Genomic DNA, 22173 nt, shown 5'->3' on the forward strand with positions numbered 1-22173 from the left:
ATTTTTTTTTTCCTTTTGTTTTTTTAGTTAACTCAATCTGGTTATGATTCATAACGCGAGTGTAGATGTAGCCGTCTAACAGCTGTCATCATCCACACTGTGATACATGCGTCCCCCCCCCTGTGGTTTTGTAAGGGAACACTGCATGACCGAAGCACAGTAACATACAGAGGGCTGGAGTGAAACATTGAGCTTAAAGTGGGTCAAACTTTTACTGTTGGGGTCAAATCTGTCAAATCTTCAATCACTTGTATATTTTTTAAACTCACTTTTATGGAAAGGCTTGGTTTCATTTTAGTTGGCTAACATGCCTGCACCTTTGTGTGAAAATATCCAACATGAAGTCTTTTCATACTCTGCTGACCTCCATCTTGACTACAGATCCAAAATGTGGCAGGCAGAGGAAGCCTTCCTTCACTTTCAAATTGATTGATCATAAAATATTTGTGATCAAGTTCGAGGCTCAGACAGATCTGGCTCCAGGTTGCATCTGTGAGTTCTTCACCTCTTACAGCCTCATGTCCAAGGTTTCCTGGCTGTTTATAATTACATGCAAGTAAGTACATACGACACAGCCTTGGTTTTTCATGGCTCGTCTGCCTTAGAATGCCTTGCTGGGTTAACACAGGTTTTGCTGCTTCAGTTGTAGAGTCCTTTCTCAAGCCGTATTTCCACAGAGGCACTTTTTTTTCACTGCTAGTGTCTTCATCTGTGTTTGCTTTATTTTTATTTATTTATTTTTTCACCTTTTATCTGTGTAGAAGTGTATTTTTATTCATCGAATGCTGGCATTCTTATCTTCATCTGCTCTGTGAATCACATTGAGAAATGTAATTATATGTGTGTGTATTAGGAAAATCTTTTTTTTTTTTTTTTACAAGCTGTTTGGAGATTTTTTTTTCTTTTGTTCTTTTTACTCATTTTTTGTTGTTGTCTTTTAGGAAAAATTGTAGTTTGTTTTGATGTGCCATAGTTGTTATACTTCTCTTTTGTAATAAGCGTTACAAAGCCTTGTAATGCAGCTTTTTTTAGGCAGTTTTAGGCAGCAGCACAGGATAGATTCTGTACTAGATTCCTATATTAGCAGCTTTTGTCATCAAAAAAAGACGTGAATTCAGACTGGTGGTGTGAAAAAACAGAAATGGAAAACTAAAAAAATAAATGTGATATGGTGAGAGCTGAAGATGAGAATCATCTTGAAACGCAGGTACAGACTAATAATTTTCCAGATGAGATTAGGAATTCAAAATAATATTAGTCACCCAGGAACTCTGAGATGTAGCGCTCATTTCCCTCATCCCCGTCTATCTCTGAGCCTTTGTCTCCCAGCCTCATTAGCAGCACGGTTTTATATCTTATTACATCAGCTTCTTATTGATAAGAATCAAAGGGAAATCTGTACCACTGCTTTCTCTTTCATGTTTGTCCCTTTTGTCCTACTTCTCCCCCCCACTGCCTCTTCTCTCTCTCTCTCTCTCTCTCTCTCTCTCTCTCTCTCTCTCTCTATCTATCCCCCCTTTGCTTCTCCAAAGGATGGTAAGAATTTTAATGACAGCTGAGAGGATTCCAGAGGTTTAATAGGAAACTGCGACTGTCACTCAAAGTATCTGGGATTATTTGGCAGAAAAAAGAAGAGGTGGGGGTGGAGGAGGAGACGGGGAGAGCAGCAAGAATTGAGGGACAGTGAGAGAAAGAAAGAAAAAATCCTGGTTTTGTTCAAACAAAGAAAATGAAGCGTTTTTTGCATTTAATAGCCGTGCAGGCTCGACTCCAGGAGGCACACACACACACACACACACACACACACACACACACACACACACACACACACACACACTCTTTTGCACACACTGGAGGTATGTAGCCAGTAGATTCAATACAGTATAGCATTTTCGGTGAGGTAAACCTGTTCTCTTGCACATTCACTGCTTTCCTTTGGGACGTGTGCGTATTATATATACATAATGTACATTATTTCAAGCCTCCCGGTGGACAGCTACACTTCCTCTGAATGTTACAGTTAGTGGATGAGGACTGGATTGAGCCTGACAGCCAGTACGTCCTGTTCATTAGGCTGAAACAGTCAGCCTCCTGTGGAGAGTTATGTTTAGCGTCAACAGCAACAAGCACACATACTGTGATTATTACCATGGAGACCTATACTTTGGGCCAACGAACACAATAGCACACATGGATACACCCACTGAAAATGATCATAAACAATAAAAATGGGTCCAAAATATCCCCAAAATGTTGCATGTTGTACATTTGAAGAGAGGGATGTTGTCGTGTGAGGAGATAATAAGGTGAGAGTCTGAGTACAGCTCAGCTGCTGGACAGTCGGAGGGTCATTCAGCCTGAATACTGAGCGAGCGGTGTGTGTTCACATGAGTGAAGCTGGAGCCGGGCTCACACACAGAGTGCTACTCCCACCTACTGGACAAAGACGGAACAGAAACACACCCACACATTTGTTAGTGTCTTAATGTGTGTGTGTGTGTGTGTGTCTGTGTGTGTGTGTGTGTGTGTGTGTGTGTGTGTGTGTGTGTGTGTGTGTCAGCCTGGAGAAAGTGAACAATGATAAAAATACCGTCTATACCTTTACTGGCTTTTATACCATGACAGAGGCTGCCTTCTAGCAAATACTGTGAAGTGAAAATCAGGAGCATAGTTCACCACTTCATTTTCAGTTCTTCACATCTCTTTTCAAAATGGAGTTTTTGTGGTTGACCAGCAGAGCTCATCGCCTATTTCCCCCACTGTCAGGAGGAGAAGGTAAATGGTGTGGAGATTTGGAGGAGATCCTTCTTCTGGAACATCTTTGGTGCAGAGATGGGCGCTTACTGTGATCGGTGATCTATCTGACATCACACAGTTTACACATAACAGCAGAAAGAGCACATGAAAGCTGCCCACAGACATGATACATCGACATACCCTGCACACGTTCACACCAAATCATGTTATATGCATTATTGACGAAGATGAAGTCAGCTGCAGTTAGCAGTGCAGAGAACACATCTCTCTAAGCATTCTGTCTTTGTAGTTTCATCACAAGGAATAAAATAAAAATAATATGTGAATTATCATATAAAGATTTTAAAAGAAGATCTTAGGAGAGAAGTTCAAACCTTGTCCATCCGTGTCTGATTATTGGTTTTGGAACATTACAAAAACATTTGGGCACAGCCCTCCTGAAAGATGGTTTCAAATGCTGTTAGAGTATCCGACAAACGCTTAGTCTGAAGCACACTGAGGCCTTTAGTGTGCAGCTTTCCCCTCATGTTTAGCAGCACGTCTTCTCTTTCCACACCGCCTGTCAGTACACAGACTGCATTCTTTACAACTTCATTCCAGCTGTATTGAATCTACATGATGTTTACTCTGAGTGACACATTCAAACCTAAAAGTCCAAACTCCATCAGATTGAAACATTCAGCTTGCCTCGTGCATTTTTAGAACCATTTCCCAGAATTCAGCCTGCCATATTTGGTATCTTTGATTATTTAGGGATCTCCATTAGAGTTCAAAATAAAGCTTGCAGGTCTGTCAAGACTCGACCCACCAGTGGGCTGCTGCTTCTTTATTTTTTGTTTTTTTTGCTAATCAATCACATTTTATTATCTCTTCCCTGATGACTCAGTCTTCTGTCTTTGAAAATACTATTTACTTTTAATTCCTGCTTGCCGTGCCTGAGGAACATTTTTATCCTCAACAGCACCATGAGGATCTCTGGATTTATTGCATGTGAAACTTTATTTTGTGATGTCACTTCATAGACTAACTGCACAGACAGTTTATTGTTAGTTTTTCTCTGCATTGTACTGAATACAGTAAATTTGCTGTCAAAATGTGCAGCACGAGCAGCTGCAGACGGGAAAAGCCATAGAGTTCAACAAGAGGACATCAGCAGAAGTGGGACATCACAGTGCTGATAATGACATTTGATTGACAGGTGTTGTCACAGAGAAAGCAATGAATGCACCCCAGCAAAGATGGAGAGATCACTTAGCATTAATACATAATTCACTTTAATACAGTAGAACATAACTCTTCTTATCAATTAATTGTCTCTAGCTGTGTAATTACACCTCATAATAAGGACATATTATACATGCAAGACAAACAGGAGGGGTTCTTCTGGACACTTGCTTGAATTTTCTCTGTTGCCATCAGGGCAGACCAACAGTTACTCTAAATTGTTCATTCCCTCTGCAGTCTAATTGCTAAATGCTCTGTAGTCTTGTTCTTAAACCATTGTCGCTTTTGGTGTATGTTTTTATCTGGTCTTATCTGGTCTTATCTGGTCTCTTGTACTTTATTCATCATTATTTATTGGTTCTTCCGCATTTATCTGTATCATTTAAGCTGTATATATATATATATATTAAATATAGATATATATATATATATATATATATTCCCTGATATTCCCTGATTGAGATCTTGGTATCAGTATGTTTAGCCATGTTTGGATGCATACATGAACCTTAGGCTGGAAAATGAACAAGCGGATTATTATACAGATTTCTGTATGAATATATAATGAATAGTTGTAATTGTAATGACATGTAAACACTATGAATTGAAGTTGGCCACTGCCTCTTGTCTGTTTGTCTGTTACAAACATTTTAAACAACAGAAGGCAAGTCTCATAGTGAAAGGTAAATTGTGGATTTGTCATATGCAGTAATAGTCTAATGCTAAATTTAAAGGTCTGCAAATTTAAGAGCAGCAGTTTATTAAATGTTTGAATGGAGGTGTTATTTTTTATGCTATGGTGTAATATGCATTACTGTTCAAATATATGGAATCACCTGCCACTGAAGCTTTATCAGAGGACTGCTGTATATGTTTAAATGGTCTTTTATGCTTCCAGGTTGTAGAAAGTCCTCTTTACAAATGAATGTTTTAGACTGACAACTGAAACACACAAAGATCCTCTGAGCAACAGCTCAAGAATAATCTTAGGAATCAGCAGACATGTGTAAATGAAGTCTGACTGAAAGAAGATCAGGTTCCTGTGTATGCGTCAAGTGCAAATGAATGCATGTAACAGGCAGGAATTAACAGGTGTTTCGCTTTAGTAAAGATGTTCTTAAAATAGAAATGGAAGTTAGCATCAGAACAGAATCACAGAATATCAGCTGAAGTGAAAATCACAGTTTAAACCTGTTTGTTCTAACACTGAGCAGGCTGTAAAGGCTCCAGAAAAAAACAGTCCCACAAATTTGGGGTTGAATCACTATTCTCCCCTGTAACTCATGAAATTAAATTCATTTGGCGTCTAAATTATAATATGTTTTTATCTTTGGCAAAAGAGCCACTATTGAAAGAAAACATCAGAATAAGAGGTCACTCCAAACTTCTGGACATTTAGTGTGTGAGACTAAATGTTTTGCCTAAATGCATTTACCATGTCTTCTGTCAGCCTGCTTAGCTTCACCACAATCCATTTAAATAACGAAGCGAATGACTATTTTCATCTAAAGTTTGGATGTGTATTCAGACAACCTGATCATGTTTGTGTTAGTTCATACAAAAGACAGAAAATCTTAAAAATACCTCACAGATATACGTTTGGTTTCATTTTTTTAAGTAACTCGTTAAACAGCTGCTTGCTGTAGTTTATATCAAACATCACTCAAACAGGATGAAACAGTGCATTTATTGGAGACTATTTCCCTTTGTGGATCAGTCCACATTGGTGCCCTGGTGCAATTTTGGCTTCACCCACATCACCCTCTCCTCCCTAGCATGAAGGAGAATCTACAGTGGCTGCAAATTTTATTAAAAATGTAGAAAACTCTACCTACAGTAGAGTCAGTGTTAATTTGGCTACTGTAGAAACGTGGTGGTTCAACATGGTGGACTCTGTAGAAGAGGTCTAGTGGTGTCTGTAGATATAAAAGTCTCATTCTGGGGTAACAAAAACATAAAGGTTCTTATTTTCAGGTGATTACACTAATGAAAACATGGTTATGCATAACACAGTTCCATTTCTGCCACATTCTGCAACTATAGCACCCTAAATCTGACACACTGAAGCTTTAAATTAATTTTGATTTACCTGCTGAGCAGCAGTTAAAGACAGTAAACATAGGCAGCTTCAATAAATGAAAATATTGGTATCATCTACATAAACTCTCATTAGTAAATTATATTAACATGCCATTGCTATAATTTGCCACAGAAGAGAAGACGTGTGCTTGTGCAGTTGTGTTGTTTTAAGGTTAAACTGTGAAGGAGGACACTGAATGTGAAGGTCAGATATATATTTACATATGTTCCAGAATATCTCATCACCATCATGTCACCATCATGAAGAAGAAAAAAAAGAGGCATTGCTATAGTCTCAGCATGGTGGAGGAATATACTATAGCAGAGCTGCTGCTAATGATACCATGTGGATGTGGATGTTTGAAAGGAGCTGAAAGAGTGGTGGTCTAACCTAAATAGGGAAAGAGAAGTGAGCAGGGCTTTTATATGTGGATGAGAAGGAACAGGCTACTGTCTAGGTCCAGGTCATTTCATTGCATAATCTGGCAAACAGTCCAGAACTCTTCTGTCTGCTTCCTTTTTTCTCCACAGCATAATACGAACTCTGTTATACAGCAGCACATCGCCTGAAGTAACACTAGCATGCATTTGCTTTTGACTGCACACACACACACACACACACACACACACACACACACACACTTTACTTCAAATTCCAGCCATTTAGCCTGAGTACCACTCCAGCAGAGTAGGCCTATGTTGCCATGGCAACAGCATCCCAGCAAGAGAGAGGATGTGGGGATGAGAGGGAGAGAGAAAGATGGAAAAGTTGAGGAGTGAGAGCATGAATAGCAGAAAGAGAGAGAGAGAGAGAGAGAGAGAGAGAGAGAGAACAGACAAGACTGAACTCTGTGAAAGCAGTGAGAGGGAGGAAGATAAGGAAGATAATAAAGGGAGAGCAGAAATTAGCGAAAGAATGATGAGGCAGAGAGAGGACATAAAAGCAGACTGAGCATTACAGAGACAAAAGCCTTTCAAAAGGGATTCAATTTACTTTCCTCAAGTTTACTCTGTGTATTTTTCAGTTAATATCATCAGTAAACCAGAGCTGTTTCCCTCCTTCAGACATGACCGCTGAAGCTGGGCTCTGTGTTAGGCTGAGCCTTTCTGTTTCTGAGGCTGAGCCTTCCTTCACAGAAACTCCATACTGTGTTAGAACACTGCTAAAGATGCCCCGGTTTACTATCACCATGTTGTGCTTATTTGGCCAGAGAGTTTATATTTACTGACATATTTTACAAGGGCTTCATTTCTACATTCTTTGGTCAACTGGCCACCAAACTATAACACAAAGTGCAGCTCTGCAGCTGCAAATTGGGTTTTTTGCAGTGAAACATGTCCACAGACACTTATAGTCACTCCATACAAAGGCTCTTGATTAGACCAGCACCCCCTGTGCCTGTGCTTGTGCCTACTAGGCATATTCAGTAATGTGTCCATGGGTGTGCTGTGCACCTGGAGCCACTCCTTCAGTGTTTTGTGCACAGCACCCATGCATTGATTTACAGAATTAACACCTTTAAGGCTTCAGATTCATTTTCATTTGATATATGGACTATATTCAAATTTATTAGACCACCACCCAATGTAAAGTTTATGCCACAGCTGCCCTAAATTAGCAGCATTGGTAATTACTAAAATGTGTTTTTATGTTTCTGTCATGTAATGCACCAGGTCTTTAACCAAAATGATACTTTAATACTATGTTCAACATACATGCTGTGTAAACGTGTTGTGTCAGGACTTTTTGGTAGACTGTCATGTTAAACTTTGCTTTGAAATAACACCAAGGTCATCAATAATAAAGACAGATAATAAAATCACTTCTATGTTACTACAATTTCTGCCTTCACTCGTTAGTGCTTGTGACCTTCCATTACTCAACATAATAATGTTGCTGCATAATATTCTACACACGAAGAGCCACATGAAGGATTTCAACAAATCAGAGGATTCTTTGAAGCTGCTGTCACATTGGACTATTCACTGTATTCCACAAAGGTTATATGTGTGAGACATACAGATTATTGGCACTGCTCACTGAACAGTCTTATCTGATAAAGACTGAAAAAGACAAAGTAACCAGAGCTGAGTACCAAGCAGTTACAAGCAAAACTGTTTTGGGGAAGTGTATGTGTGAAATATTCACTCTTACTCTGGTCTGGTTAGGGTTGTTCAGTTAGAATACCATGGTTAGTATCGGAAAAAGACATGATCGAGGTATGCTAATGCTACTAATGCTATGGATGGGTAGATTTAATGCACACAGAAAGAACTGAGAACTGAAGATTCCATGCACTTTCCATACAGAGCAAGTATAAGGCTGTACTTTATCATTTACAGAGACAAAACAATTCCCACCATGAGCAAGCACTTAGTGACAGTAGCAAGGAAAACCTTCCTTTAACAGGCGGAAACCTGGAGCAGAACCCAACTCATGGTGGATCGCCATTCACCATGAGTTGAGCTGAGACAGTGAAAGATGCATAGCACCAATAATAATAATGATAACTACAACTATATTTATAATAGGAAGATAACTAATAGTAGTAGTAATAATAGCAAGAGTATTTAAAGTGGACGTCAAGCAGGACCACAGCAGCAGGCTCAATCAATCACTGATCTCAGTGTAGCCACAATCCGTGAGAACCTGCATGACGAGAAAGCAGAAAAACTCCAGGGATGAAGCTAAGTTAGTAACATGCATTAATGAGACATGGATGTGTACAGATGGAGAGGAAGAGAAGAGAAGAGAAGAGAAGAGAAGAGAAGAGAAGAGATCAGTGCATCATGGGAAGCTCCATGGCAGTCTAGTCCTATAGCAGCATAACTAAGGGATGACCTGAGCCAGGCCTAACTATAAGCTCTATCAAAAAGGAAAGTCTACTCCTAACCCTGCATTCTGAAAGTGCACTGTTGCACTCTGTGGGAAGATATGAGCTCTTTAACATATGATAATGCCTGACCACGAAGAGCTTTGTAGGTGTAGGAGAAGGATTTTAAATTCTATTCTGGATTTTAGTATCGTGTGACTGCTTTTCTTTAAACAAGAAACACAATTCACTGAACAAATAACCCTCTTATTTCTGGGTGTTCTCTTTACTCTGCATGAATGATAGCCTCAACAGGCAGGGAGCTTTGGTAATGTAAAACAGCTGCATGAGCTGCACTGCCATCCTATGCCAAACCTCCACTCATGTCTAGTACATAATAGGATGCCTCCAACTGTATTCAACCCTTAATTCATAAACCCATGGTGAGTTAATACAATTTGCACTACTATACTGATTTGTCAAATTCTGTTGGTCAGTAAAGAATGAGGCAACCCGTAATACATTTTATATGAATATAACTGTGCTCTCATTGATATCAGACCCTGTATGGGAAGATTACACTATTAGTCTATGGAGGCTGGTGGCAGGAGGTTTAATAGGAAGGGGAGAGGTTATAGAGAGAGTGAATTAAATAAGGCAGAGGGAATTGGTACATAGAGTTGTCACTGATTCCCGCCAATAACCACTGTGGTGCAATATGGCCTTTCTGTTTGAGCACTAAAAAGGTTGTGCGTTTGGACCTGATAAAGTCTTGCTGTTATGTCATCCAGTCTGTCAGCTGGTGCTGTGACTGGCTGGACCACAGAGAAGTGGCAGTGCCGGGGAAATGAACCTCTCTGTGCACCTCAGGAAATTTGATTTCTAACCCCCAAGACATTTTAGTTTTGATTATATTCATATTTGCGTTGATATCATCTATCTTTATAGAGGGAGAGAGAGATCTCCATTGATGTGTGTGTGTAAACCAAATATCCTTAGAAAGAGAGGAAGGTGATAAAATGTGGTATTTTAAGGTGTAATGCAGGAATTAAACTTCTACAAAGACATCTCTGAATCTAAAGAAGTTTGCTATGTTATGGGTGACTTAGGTTGCAGAGGCTTGCAGATGAGCTGACATGCACACACACACACCCACATCTCAACAATTCCTTGCAAGGCTACTCCCAGTGCCAGGGGATATTCTATTTTAGGGCTTCAAAGTGTTCACTCATTCATTAAATGGAATATTTACTCTTTATTTCAGTGACATTGCTGTGAGGGGCTGCTGTACTTTTCTTGCATTAGGCTCCTTGGGTAAGATTTACAACGTGATTTCTGCACTAAACCAATTTCTGTTGTTCTTGTTCACATAACAACTGTTGCTAATATGACCACTATTCAAGTCATAAAGCAAAGTGGATGCTGTGTTAAAAAACACAACAACAAAACACAGCATAAAGTACATGGAGGCCAACACTCCCCAACTATACACCGATATCTGCAGCTTAATGGAATCTCTGTTGGTTTCCAGCCTCTTAAACCCCCTCACCCCAAACACCCATTGTGGGAAGGTTTGAAAGCAGACCTGTTATTTCTCTGTCTTCACAATAATAAAAATACCATCATGTCATCTGTACCACAGGGTGCGACACCTTGATGGCCTCTGTAAACAGATGGTTAATATGGAAGGTGTTATCTCCATTTGTACTTTTTTTTTGCATAAAGATTACAAAAATATGCAAGGACACAGACATCAGGGAGGCAGTGGGATGCAGCCAAAGGAGGCTGTAATGTCTATTTGTCCTGCTATTTAAATCAGGTGCTGTATCAACATCTTTATCCTTTAAACATGCTGGGACAAGAACATGTGCGATATCAGGAACTCATGTGAGGAATCATCTTTTTCTAAACTTCCCATGCTATGGGCTTGTATCCAAATTCAGTGGTCATGGACCATGGCAGCTACTCCATGAATAGCATCATTTTTTTTTTGTTAGGCGTGTGTAATGATGTGTGTCAGGAGAAGTGACTCTAAAACAACAATGGTGGCTGTTCAAGAGGTTAGCCTAGATGCTGCTAGCATCAGTTAAAGCAGAACTGGAAAATGTCTCTTTATCGATGGGAAAGTTCACTCACTGTTCTCCTGACTGACTTTAGTGAGTTTAAATTCAATATATGGTTTGTTGGTCTGATTGGTTTGCCCATTGTGGATGGTAATATTCAGATGGTTCATACAATTGGCAAGTAGTTTTTGCCTTTTATCAAACAGTTTACAACTTCTCAGATGGTTTTGTGTCAGGTTAAGGTTGGATAACACCTTGGGCGAACTAGTTCGTCTCAAGTTTGAAACATTAGGATTAGCATTCAGGCTGAGGAAAATGGTAAATGGACTCGGACCGAGGGTCTAAGGACAGAGGGTGTCACTCCCTGTACAGATTGTAAAGCCCTCTGAGGCAAATGTACTTTGTGACTTTGGGCTATACAAATGAAATCTGATTTGACTGTACTTAGCGCCTTGACTGGTCGGAAAGACTAAAAAGGTGCTGTGCCTTTTTAGTCTTTCTTACCACTCAAGGCGCTTTTGCACTACATATCTCATTCACACCATCATACACAATGCAAGGTGCTAACCATTCGTGTACATTCACACACCGAGTGCAGCCTTCAGGAGCAATTTGGGGTTCAGTATCCTGTTGAAGGAAACTTCAAATCATCAATCCTCCGATTAGTCGACAACCCGCTCTACCTCCTGAGCCACAGCCAGCTTAGGGTTAGCGTCATTTGATGTCCCAGACTTATTCCCTGGTCATAGCCCTTGGAATGACAGTCACTTCAGCAACAAGGAAAACACATTGGACAATCCATCAAAGATGCAACAATCAAGCATCGACTTCCTCCTCCTCCTTCTTCTGACAACACTGTGTGCCTACACTGTAAAAACGAAAACTTAAAATTGTTGGTCTCATTATGATTTCTGTGTAAGATAAATATAAAACATTAAGTATCCATGTCAACTTTGCACTGTAATTTAATCCAACCAACAATGTTGAATGTGGGTCAAGAGTTGGGCTCACTGTAGTATCTTTGTTAGCAAGATACACAAGTTTAAGCCAGACTGGGTTTGAGGGCCAACTACAGTGGACATGCGCATATCAACACTTTAGAAAAAACGGGGTTCCCAACGGAATTCTCAGGGGTTTCACCTACAAGCCTACACATTGTGGGTTTCCCTCCATGTTGGATCAGCTTTCTCTGATGGTGAGTATTTCTGCAAATAAACAGTTTAAGTTACCTTGTATTGTTGCACATGTAAATCGCGATTGTTTTGGCTACGCGTGTAGTCACAAGTTTTATATTATTATTTTGGGGCTTTGGAGATTGTTGTAATATTAGCAAGAAAGCTAGCTAGCCTCTTCAACTCAAAAGTCCCCTGTACGGGAGACAGCGTGAGATGCATGTGTAGCAGGATGGACTCATTGGTCCTGGAGACGGTCAGCTGTGTCGCAGTCTTGGCCAATCATGGGGAGATGCATTTGATTTGTGATTATATAGATTTTAGTTAATTTGTTGTGTTTCATTATTATAGATTTTTGGTAGATTTAAATTTTGATTTCTTTCATTGTGATCAAGTACAGTTGTTTGATTCTTTTCATTCCTAATCTGTTGCTCTCTGGTCCCCCCATCCAGGTGCTGAGCCTACAGTGGTGGATTGGTGTCCCGGTGGCGGTGTCCCCTTTTATATTGTGTTTTTATTTTCTTGTTTACTTCACGTGTGGTGTCCCTGGGATCCCCTTTCTTTTTGTGATCAGTCCATTTAAAGATATCTCTGGGTGAAATTCCCAGGGTGGCGTTGTCAGGCAAGTCAATTCATTACTAAGGCTGTGAAAGATCCCATGCTTGTGTCGCCACAATCTGGCGTTGTCGGCAGGATTTGCAATTGGAGAGCAGAGACGTGTGTTCAGTTTTGGGTTCTTTTTTTTTTCTCTAAACAAAATGGTGGCTGTTACGTGTAAGTGTTTGTGTCTGACCTGTGTTTTTGTTCTTTTTTTTCTTTTTGAGGCAAAGCAGCAGTTTGTTTCATGGACCTGGTGTCAGTGGTACGGGGCACAGCCTACATTCCCATAGTGAATGTGGGGTCCTCAGATGTGTTGCTTTATCGCTGTGCTGTTGTTGGTACCTTAGAGGAGGTATGTGTGGTAAGTCTGCCTACTGGTGTCACAGAGATGCCACCTGTGGTGGCTACAGTGGCCTCTCAGTCGGTTTCCACACCAGTACAGGATCAAGTAGCAGCCGTGGAGTTGGGTCATTTGCCTGAGGGAGTACAGGTTAAGGTGAGGGCTCTTCTTGGTCAGTACAGCTCCATTTTCTCAGCCCATGACGGGGACCTAGGGTGCACTGACCTGATTTCCCACGAGATCCCTCTCTTAGCCTCCAGCTATCTGACATGGTCTTACATATGAATTCCACCTACTGCCCTTCAGACATTTTACCGACATGCCTGTTAAAGGAGGTTTTTGTGACGATCTGTCCACTTATTTTAGCCATAGTCAATAGCTCCTTAACAAATGGAGTTGTCCCTTCATGTTTTAAACATGCAATTGTGCAACCTCTGCTAAAAAAAAACAAGCCTAGACTCCAGTGTTATGAATAATTTTAGGCCCATTTCTAAATTACCATTTATTTCTAAGCTTTTAGAAAAAGTTGTCTTCACCCAGGTTTCTTCTTACTTAAACACTTTTTATCCTTGATAAATTTCAATCTGGTTTTAGAGCTCTACACAGTACAGAATCAGCCTTGCTTAAAGTCCACAATGACATTCTCCTTTCTGTTGACTCTGGTTCTTCTGCTATTTTAGTTCTCCTCGACCTCACCACAGCATTCGATACAGTCGATCATGCCATTCTCTTAAAACGTCTGGAGGCCGAAGTTGGGCTACAGGGGACAGTCCTAAAATGGCTTACCTCCTATTTAAAAAACAGAACATTCACTGTTGAAATTGGAAACTGTTCCTCGTCCCCTGCTCCTATTAAATGCGGCATTCCTCAAGGCTCAGTTTTAGGTCCTCTTCTATTTTCCCTCTACATGCTTCCACTTGGCTCGATTTTTCAAAAACACAATATTCCTTACCATTGTTACGCAGATGATACACAGCTCTACCTACCGGTCACACCCAATAGCACCTGCTCCCTACAAAATCTTTTTAACTGTCTAAATGACGTCAAATGCAGGAACATTTTACAACTCAATGAAAACAAAACGGAAGTAATTATCTTTGGTCCACCGGATTCTGTCACCACTCTCAGCAATGCACTCGGTCCCCTAGCACCTAATTGCCATAACGTGGTTAGGAATCTGGGTGTCCTCTTTGACAGTCTCCTAAGTTTCAACAGTCAGGTCAGTAATGTTGTTAAGGATAGTTTTTATCAGCTCAAACCATCCCCAAACTCAAGCCATTTCTATCTCAGAAGGATCTGGAGACAGTCATTCATGCTTTTATTACTTCCCGGTTAGATTATTGCAACTCCCTCTACATAGTGCTAACTGACTCCACCCTTTCTAGACTCCAAATGGTGCAAAATGCTGCTGCAAGACTTTTAACTGGTTCAAAAAAGAGACACCACATCACCCCAATCCTGGCACACTTACACTGGTTGCCAGAGTTAATTTTAAGATTCTATTATTTGTTTAAAAAGCCCTAAATGGTTTAGCTCCCCAATATATTTCTGATCTCTTAGTTCCATACCCTGCCCCCAGATCTCTCAGGTCACATCGGCTCCTCTCAGTCCCCAATTCGCGCCTAAAAACTAAAGGCGACCGTGCCTTTTCTGTAGCTGCCCCCAAGCTCTGGAATAGCCTACCCCATCACATAAAGTCCTCCCCCACTATTGATATTTTCAAATCCAGTTTAAAATCTTACCTCTATGATCTTGCTTTTGGCTGAGTCTGAGGCTGCACTATTAAGAATCTTGTCTACCTTGTTATTCATTTTTCTTTTATTTTGTTTTCTTATTTTTCATTTCCGCCCTGATTGTAAAGCACTTTGGGTCAACTTCTGTTGTTTTTAAATGTGCTATATAAATAAAATTGACTTGACTTGACTTTTTTTTTTTTGGTTTAATGATGTCCTGGTGCGGCAATGGTATTGCCGAATTCCTCCATTTGAGTATGAGGCAGAGGTGTGAGCAGAATGGCATGTGTGGGTGGGCAGTTAACTCATCTGGGGGGGCAGCAGCGCCGGTCCTGGCCACATTTGACCCCCCCCGAGACGAAGATTTTCTTGCGCGCCCTCACGGCCGCCTCTGGATGCGCCGTGCGCCCCGATCAGTCTGTCCGGCGCCCCCCTCTGCCTCGTCAACCCCCCGCTCCGGGGGGCGACCGCTCCGCTAACTTAATGAGCGGTATTGAAAATTTGCGAGGTTTTTTTCATTTTCGTCAGGGCAATTTTCAGGGGGGCAGGGCTTGTCCCTGGGGGGGCACTGCCCCCCCTAGCTCCCCCCCTGGCCACGCCCCTGGTATGAGGTCGTTAAAGACCACAGTAATCATCTGCTTGGGGCCCAGGTCATTAGGGAGAGCAGCAGTCCTTACGCCTCTCCAATTGTACTGGTCAGAAAGAAGGACGGCAGTATTCCGATGTGTGCCGACTACAGGCTCTTGAATGGTAAGACCAGAAAAGATGCCTTTCCATTGCCCCGCATTGACGAGTCGTTAGATGCCCTGACTGGAGCTTGTTGGTTTTCCACTATGGACCTAGCCAGTAGGTACAATCAGGTCCCTGCGGCAGAGGCTGATCCTTCCAAAACGGCCTTTTGTATCCCCTTTGGCCTTTTCATGTGGAACCGCATGCCCTTGGGGCTTTGCAATGCATCCAGCACTTTCCAGCGGTTGATGCAGCGGATTTTTGGTGACCAGCAGTGCCAATCCCTGCTGCTCTACCTGGGTGACATTGTGGTTTTTCTTCTCTACCATCGAGCAACATCTGCAGAGGTTGGGTGTGGTGCTGGGGCACTTGCAGCACGAAGGGCTAAAGGTTAAACTCAGTAAGTGTGTCTTCTTCCAGCAGGAAGTGCATTTATTGGGGCAGGTCATCTCTGATCAAGGCGTCTCCACCGATCCCAGCAAGGCTGATGTGGTCTCACGCTGGCCATCTCCTGCCACTATGTCATAACTGCACTCCTTCCTTGGTTTCACCAGCTACTTCCACCGCTTTGTGGAGGGTTTTGCAAAGTTGGCTGCGACTCTGCACAAGCTGGTGGCAGAGCTGGCAGGTCTCAAGCCCAAGTGAGTAGATCAAACAGTCTCTGGTTGTTGGACAGAAGAGTGTTGCCATAGCTTTGAGGCACTGAAAGCCCACCTCACCTCTGCACCTGTGCTGGCATATGCTGACTTTAACCTCCCATTCATTCTGGAGGTGGACGCCAGCCATGGTGGTCTTGGAGCTGTGTTATCACAGGAACAGCAAGGTTTGGCCCATAGCCTATGCAAGCCGCGGTTTGAGGCCCACTGAGTGCAACATGAGCAATTACAGCTCCATGAAGTTGGAGTTTTTGGCACTCAAGTGAGCAATGACTGAAAAGTTTAGGGAGTACCTGTTGGGCCATAAATGTGACCATGCTAGGGGACCGAGTGCATTGCTGAGAGTGGTGACAGAATCCGGTGGACCAAAGATAATTACTTCCGTTTTGTTTTCATTGAGTTCTAAAATGTTCCTCGCCATCCAACATTTGACGTCATTTAGACAGTTAAAAAGATTTTGTAGGGAGCAGGTGCTATTGGGTGTGACTGGTAGGTAGAGCTGTGTATCATCTGCGTAACAATGGTAAGGAATATTGTGTTTTTGAAAAATCGAGCCAAGTGGAAGCATGTAGAGGGAAAATAGAAGAGGACCTAAAACTGAGCCTTGAGGAATGCCGCATTTAATAGGAGCAGGGGACGAGGAACAGTTTCCAATTTCAACAGTGAATGTTCTGTTTTTTTAAATAGGAGGTAAGCCATTTTAGGACTGTCCCCTGTAGCCCAACTTCGGCCTCCAAGCGTTTTAAGAGAATGGCATGATCGACTGTATCGAATGCTGCGGTGAGGTCGAGGAGAACTAAAATAGCAGAAGAACCAGAGTCAACAGAAAGGAGAATGTCAAATTACGACCAACCTGTTTGAGATGTTCCTCTGAAGGATGGTCAGTTGGTATGGTTGCGAGACCTTGGTGTACGGGGGCGCCACAAGATCCAAGATCAGTGGGCCTTGGTTATGTATCGTGTGTTGAGGGCACTGAGGGAAGGGGAATCGGTCATTGCCCCTAGGGATGATCTAACCAGAGCCAGACAGGTCCATCGTTCTTTGCTGAAGGCTGTGGTAAGGGTCAATTCTCCAGGTTGTGCTGCTATTTCTTCTCCACCTCCTCTGAGGCGGTCTCAGTCAGAGGATGAGCTGTCATGTGATAGTGATTGGTTGGTTTTGAGGCCTGAGAACCCATTGCCCACTCGTATCTAGGCAGAAGCCATGACCCAAACCATCCCTCGACTGCAGGTTCCACTGTCTGGCTTAGTCCACTCCATGCCATCTTCATCTATGGATTCTGCTCCTGGGGTAACAGGTACTTCTTCTCTCCCTCTTCCTGAAGGAGATGCTGTCCGGTGGACAGCTAGGTCAACTGCAGGTCACCACTCCAATGTCCACCGTTTTGTACTTGTGATTCAACCAGAATAGTTTTATGTCCATCCAAGTCATAGAAGAGCTCCAACTGCAGTATGAGTCACCTCACATTGTCTGTGCAGAAATTAATGTGACTTTTACTTCGGGAGCCCAAGCTAAAGCTTGGCAGAGACACTACTGCATATCAGGTACATTACATCTACTTTAGTTGTCACAGGGACCATAGGTTAAGTGAGATTATTAGGATTGTATTAAATCCTTGAAACTTGCAGGTTCTTTCTGTTGAAAAAGATGACAAAGAGACACAAGCATGCATTTTTAAACACGTTCACTCATCCAACGTTATCCCATATTAACGCTTACATAGTGGGCTGAAACACTGAAAATGATCTCCCCATTCCAGTAACTAAATTGAGAACAGACTCAAACCTCAGTCCAACAAAATCATCTGTGCAACGCTATGTGGTAGGTTGCCTTGGTATTTACAGTATCAATTGTCAAATTCATTAAGCTCCCTATTAAAAAACTCCCGCAGCTTGGTTGTTAGACCGTGGTGCTTAGTTTCAATATGACGCTGGAGTTTACGTGGTCACAAATAACACACTGTGGCAGTGGAGCAATGTCAGACATGAAACAGTTCGGTTAGAAATGAAAAGAGGAAAATCACAGAATACAGGATATGTCCAGGACACTTAGGACGTGAGTGAGGGAGGATTGGATGGTGGCTCAGGTAGCAATGAGGAAACTGTCACTGTAAGCTGCACATCTGTCAGCTGCACACCTGTAAGCAGGGTCTCCATGCAGACATTCCTCAAACTTTATTTTGTAGGCTAAGGACAGACTAGATCCTGATTGTGTTGGATTTAAAGCCCCATATAGTCACCCTTACTTATTACTGACTTATAACGTAGCCTAGCTTAAGAAATGTCTCGGTTGCTGTCCAGTCTGTCCAGTAATAACGGGTCTCTGTGGGCGTGTAAGCTACGTCATTACCAGGTAGAACAACTGTAAAGCACCTGGAGTTAATAACAAACTGACCTAGCAAAAATAAAAATCCAGTCAACAGCGACATCGACTCTTGACATGTGTGTCCAGATGCGTCAACTGTGTGTCAACTGTACAGATGTGTGTGTGCCGTAGGTGCGACAGCTGTTAAATCACTCAACGAGTCAGTGTGCGTGATGTGAGCTGAAGGTAGTGGGAGTGTCTGTTGTGAGTTTAGGGGGCACTTCAGCCAGAGCTATAATGTGTGAATGGGTGAATGAGTGACTGAGACTGCTGCCTGCTGAGCAGAGGGTCACAGGAAGAAGGATCTGAAGTGTCCAGCTACAAAAACTGCCCAAACCCATTTTTGCCTGCAAAATAGATAAACCACCCAATTGGGCAGGACCGCCCAATCTGGCAACCGTGAGACACTTTTTTTCCCAGGCATATTTATTCTCACAGCGCACCTCCCCTGAATTCCTCTGCCGCACCTCACAAAACGCTGCTCTAAAGTATAGCAATAATGTTTATTTCAGCATACACTTTTATATATATATCTATCTTATATATTTAGCCAATAGGTGGTGGATTAACGTTGCAATACACCACAGAGAACAAAGCTTTTATACTGTGCATTAATATTTAACTACATCTGACAACAATCACACATTTATCTTTCTCCACACACACGCACGCACATACAGTAGAGCAATGCAGTCAAGGGCTTCTGTGAGGACGCTGCATAATGAAGATACAAATGCTGCTGCTTCAATCATACAGGCAGGACGAGAGAAAAAATAGAGAATTGGAGAGCCAGAGTCGTACTGAATGAATAACAGAGAGAGTGAGACGGAGTGAGGGAGCGAGGGAGGCGGGGGAGAGGGGAAGAGTGATAGACAGATGGGTATTCCCATTGGCAGTGTGTTTAGTGCTTACTGCCCGTGGCTTCATTAAGAGAGAGACAGTGAGGACAGAGAGCAGTATGGCCATTCAGACACGGCAGTGAATTGAATTTAATATGTGATAAACATAATCACTATGAAACAATCACACAATAACTCAGTGACTCACTTGCTATTGGTAGTTCCTTACTCTCATTCACTGTCTAGTCGATTTTAACTGGTCTGTCATTAGATTGGCCACAGCACCGTCATGCCGTTATTTTTCTCCAAAAGTTGAATCTGGCTCAACTTCTCCACCACAGATTGCTAAATGGCATAAACTCACCACCACGGCCACAACACAGTTCCTCACGCTCTGCCGGAATTGGTCTGAATTGAGCTTAAAGCAGCAGGCAACTCTTCACTTCCTGTTGCAGGACATCTACTGAAAGCTGCCCATAAAGACAATTACAAGTGTGAATAGGCAGGAAACCTTTTCTCAGGTCAGGTCTCATTAAATAAGTGGAAATAATTCAATAGTTAAATAAAGCAGATTGAGTAAAATACCCTTAAAAGGTGAGCTCTGGTAACGACCTGAATGTAGACAGGTTGGTGCAGTTTCTGATTTGTTTGGGAAGAGGCAGCTATGGAGAAGGCTCTGTCACCGCCTGGTCCAGACTTTAGTCCTCAGTGGCGGAGACAGGAGGTTGGCATTAGTGGAGGAGAGGCTATGGGATGGAGTGTGTTGGGGTGGTGGAGCAGGTCGGTGGCCTGGTTATGGAGCTCTTTGTGAGTTAGGAGAAGAATTTTAATTTGGATTTGTTGTGGGTCAGGAAGCCAGTGGAGGATTAGGAGGAGAGAGCTGATGTGAGGACAGGAGTGGGAGCAGGTGAGCAGCAGAGTGGTTTAATGAATTCAAATGCCAACTACTGTTAAATGCATGTGGTCCATCTGGTTATCATTATAGCTGTTAAGGAACGTGATAAAATCAAATGATACAGGATCATTTGGTAACCATGGCAAAGTGTGCATGTCACCGCATGAATGCAGTCATTTATTAGAAAGTGAAAGAGGGGTGCTGTGCTGTGTCACACCATACTGTATGGCAGTTCTCATTAAAACACAGACTGACAGCATGACTTGCTGTCCAATGAGTTACCTGTCAGTCCATGTCACTTCATGTTTACACCTCTTGGTTTATTTGTAATAAAAATGGCCCAGGGCCTCTGTTTATCAAACATCCCAGAGTAGAAAATCAGTTCAAACTGGCCAGAAAATGAGTGACACACATTAGGTCCTATTTGGCAGAGAAGTCAAAGGAGTAAATGTATTTTTCTTTTCAAACTCAGGATATTACTCATATCTGAGTATTTAGACGAGCTCAAGAGGTGTAATAAAAAAAAAAAAACCTGTTAGGAGCTGCCAGAATATGGATTCAGACAGAGACATTGTGCAGAGGGGGTACAGATACAGTTGTTGTGACTGAGCTTGTACTGGATGCAGAGGAGAAAACATGGTGTCTCAGCAGAAACTGCTGTCATCACAATGCTACACATTTTTTGTTTGTTTGTTTGTTTTGTTTGTTTTACAGCAAGAAATTGCAGTGTTGCAGCAGTGATGATTCTGTCAGAACCAACATTTCTGCCGGTCTTCACGGACTACAACTTTTTTGACCTCCCGTATATTCTAGTGTGGCTTTATTTATTCACAAACCATGGCAGAAATAAAATTTAAAAAATCATAACTTGGCTTTCATTAATGTATAATCACCTGATTATCATGCTTGTTATTATAGAATGGGACTTTTATGTGTATAGATGCTGTAGGACCTCTTTGCCATGTTAAATGGACAAACTAAACACTGGCTCTAGACTCGCAATTCGTAATTTATCTTCTCCCGCTTATCCGTTGCCAGGTTGCGGGGGCAGCAGCTTCAGCAGGGAGGCCCAGACTTCCCTCTCCCCGGCCACTTCGTGCAGCTCTTCCAGGGGGACCCCAAGGTGTTCCCAGGCCAGCCAAGAGACATAGTCCCTCCAGTGTGTCCTGGGTCTTCCCCGGGGCTGCCTCCCGTAGGGACGTGCCCGGGACAGCTCACCAGGGAGACGTCCAGGAGGCATCCTCACGAGATGCCCGAGCCACCTTAACTGGTTCCTCTCGATGCGGAGGAGCAGCGGTTCTACTCTGAGCTCCTCGCGGATGACCAAGCTTCTCACCCTATCTCTAAGGGAGAGCCCAGCCACCCTGTGAGGGAAGCTCATTTCGGCCGCTTGTATTCGCGATCTCATTCTTTCGGTCACTACCCAAAGCTCGTGACCATAGGTGAGGATAGGAACGTAGATCGACTGGTAAATCTTCACCACGACGGACCGGTGCAGAGTCTGCATCGTTCCATCCTATGCATTATGCATTATGCATTTGGAGCCACTGTAGTAGGAATTAGCCTGAAATAACACCCTATATCTTATCAGTTTATTGTGATGGCTCAGGTGGTAGAGCGGGTCAACAAGGACTAAATCTTTTCATCCAAGACACCCAGAGTACAGCTAACAAGTTTACTGACCTTCTCCAAAGAAGTAATTAAGTTGTTCAAGCCAGTGGCATTTGTGGCTGTTAGCACACTGTAACAGGTTTTCTTTAGCAGTACTTCTAATTTCATTTTTACTTTTAGAGGTAATTAGCAAGAGCATTTAACCATTTCATTTTTTTGTCCCTGCCCTGTGCATGCCACTGTGTGACATGGCAGCCACAGCATTATAGTCAACTGAAGCTAAACACGGGTCTGTGCA

This window comes from Larimichthys crocea, chromosome I, assembly GCF_000972845.2.
Source record: "Larimichthys crocea isolate SSNF chromosome I, L_crocea_2.0, whole genome shotgun sequence".
NCBI classification, from domain to species: Eukaryota; Metazoa; Chordata; class Actinopteri; family Sciaenidae; genus Larimichthys; species Larimichthys crocea.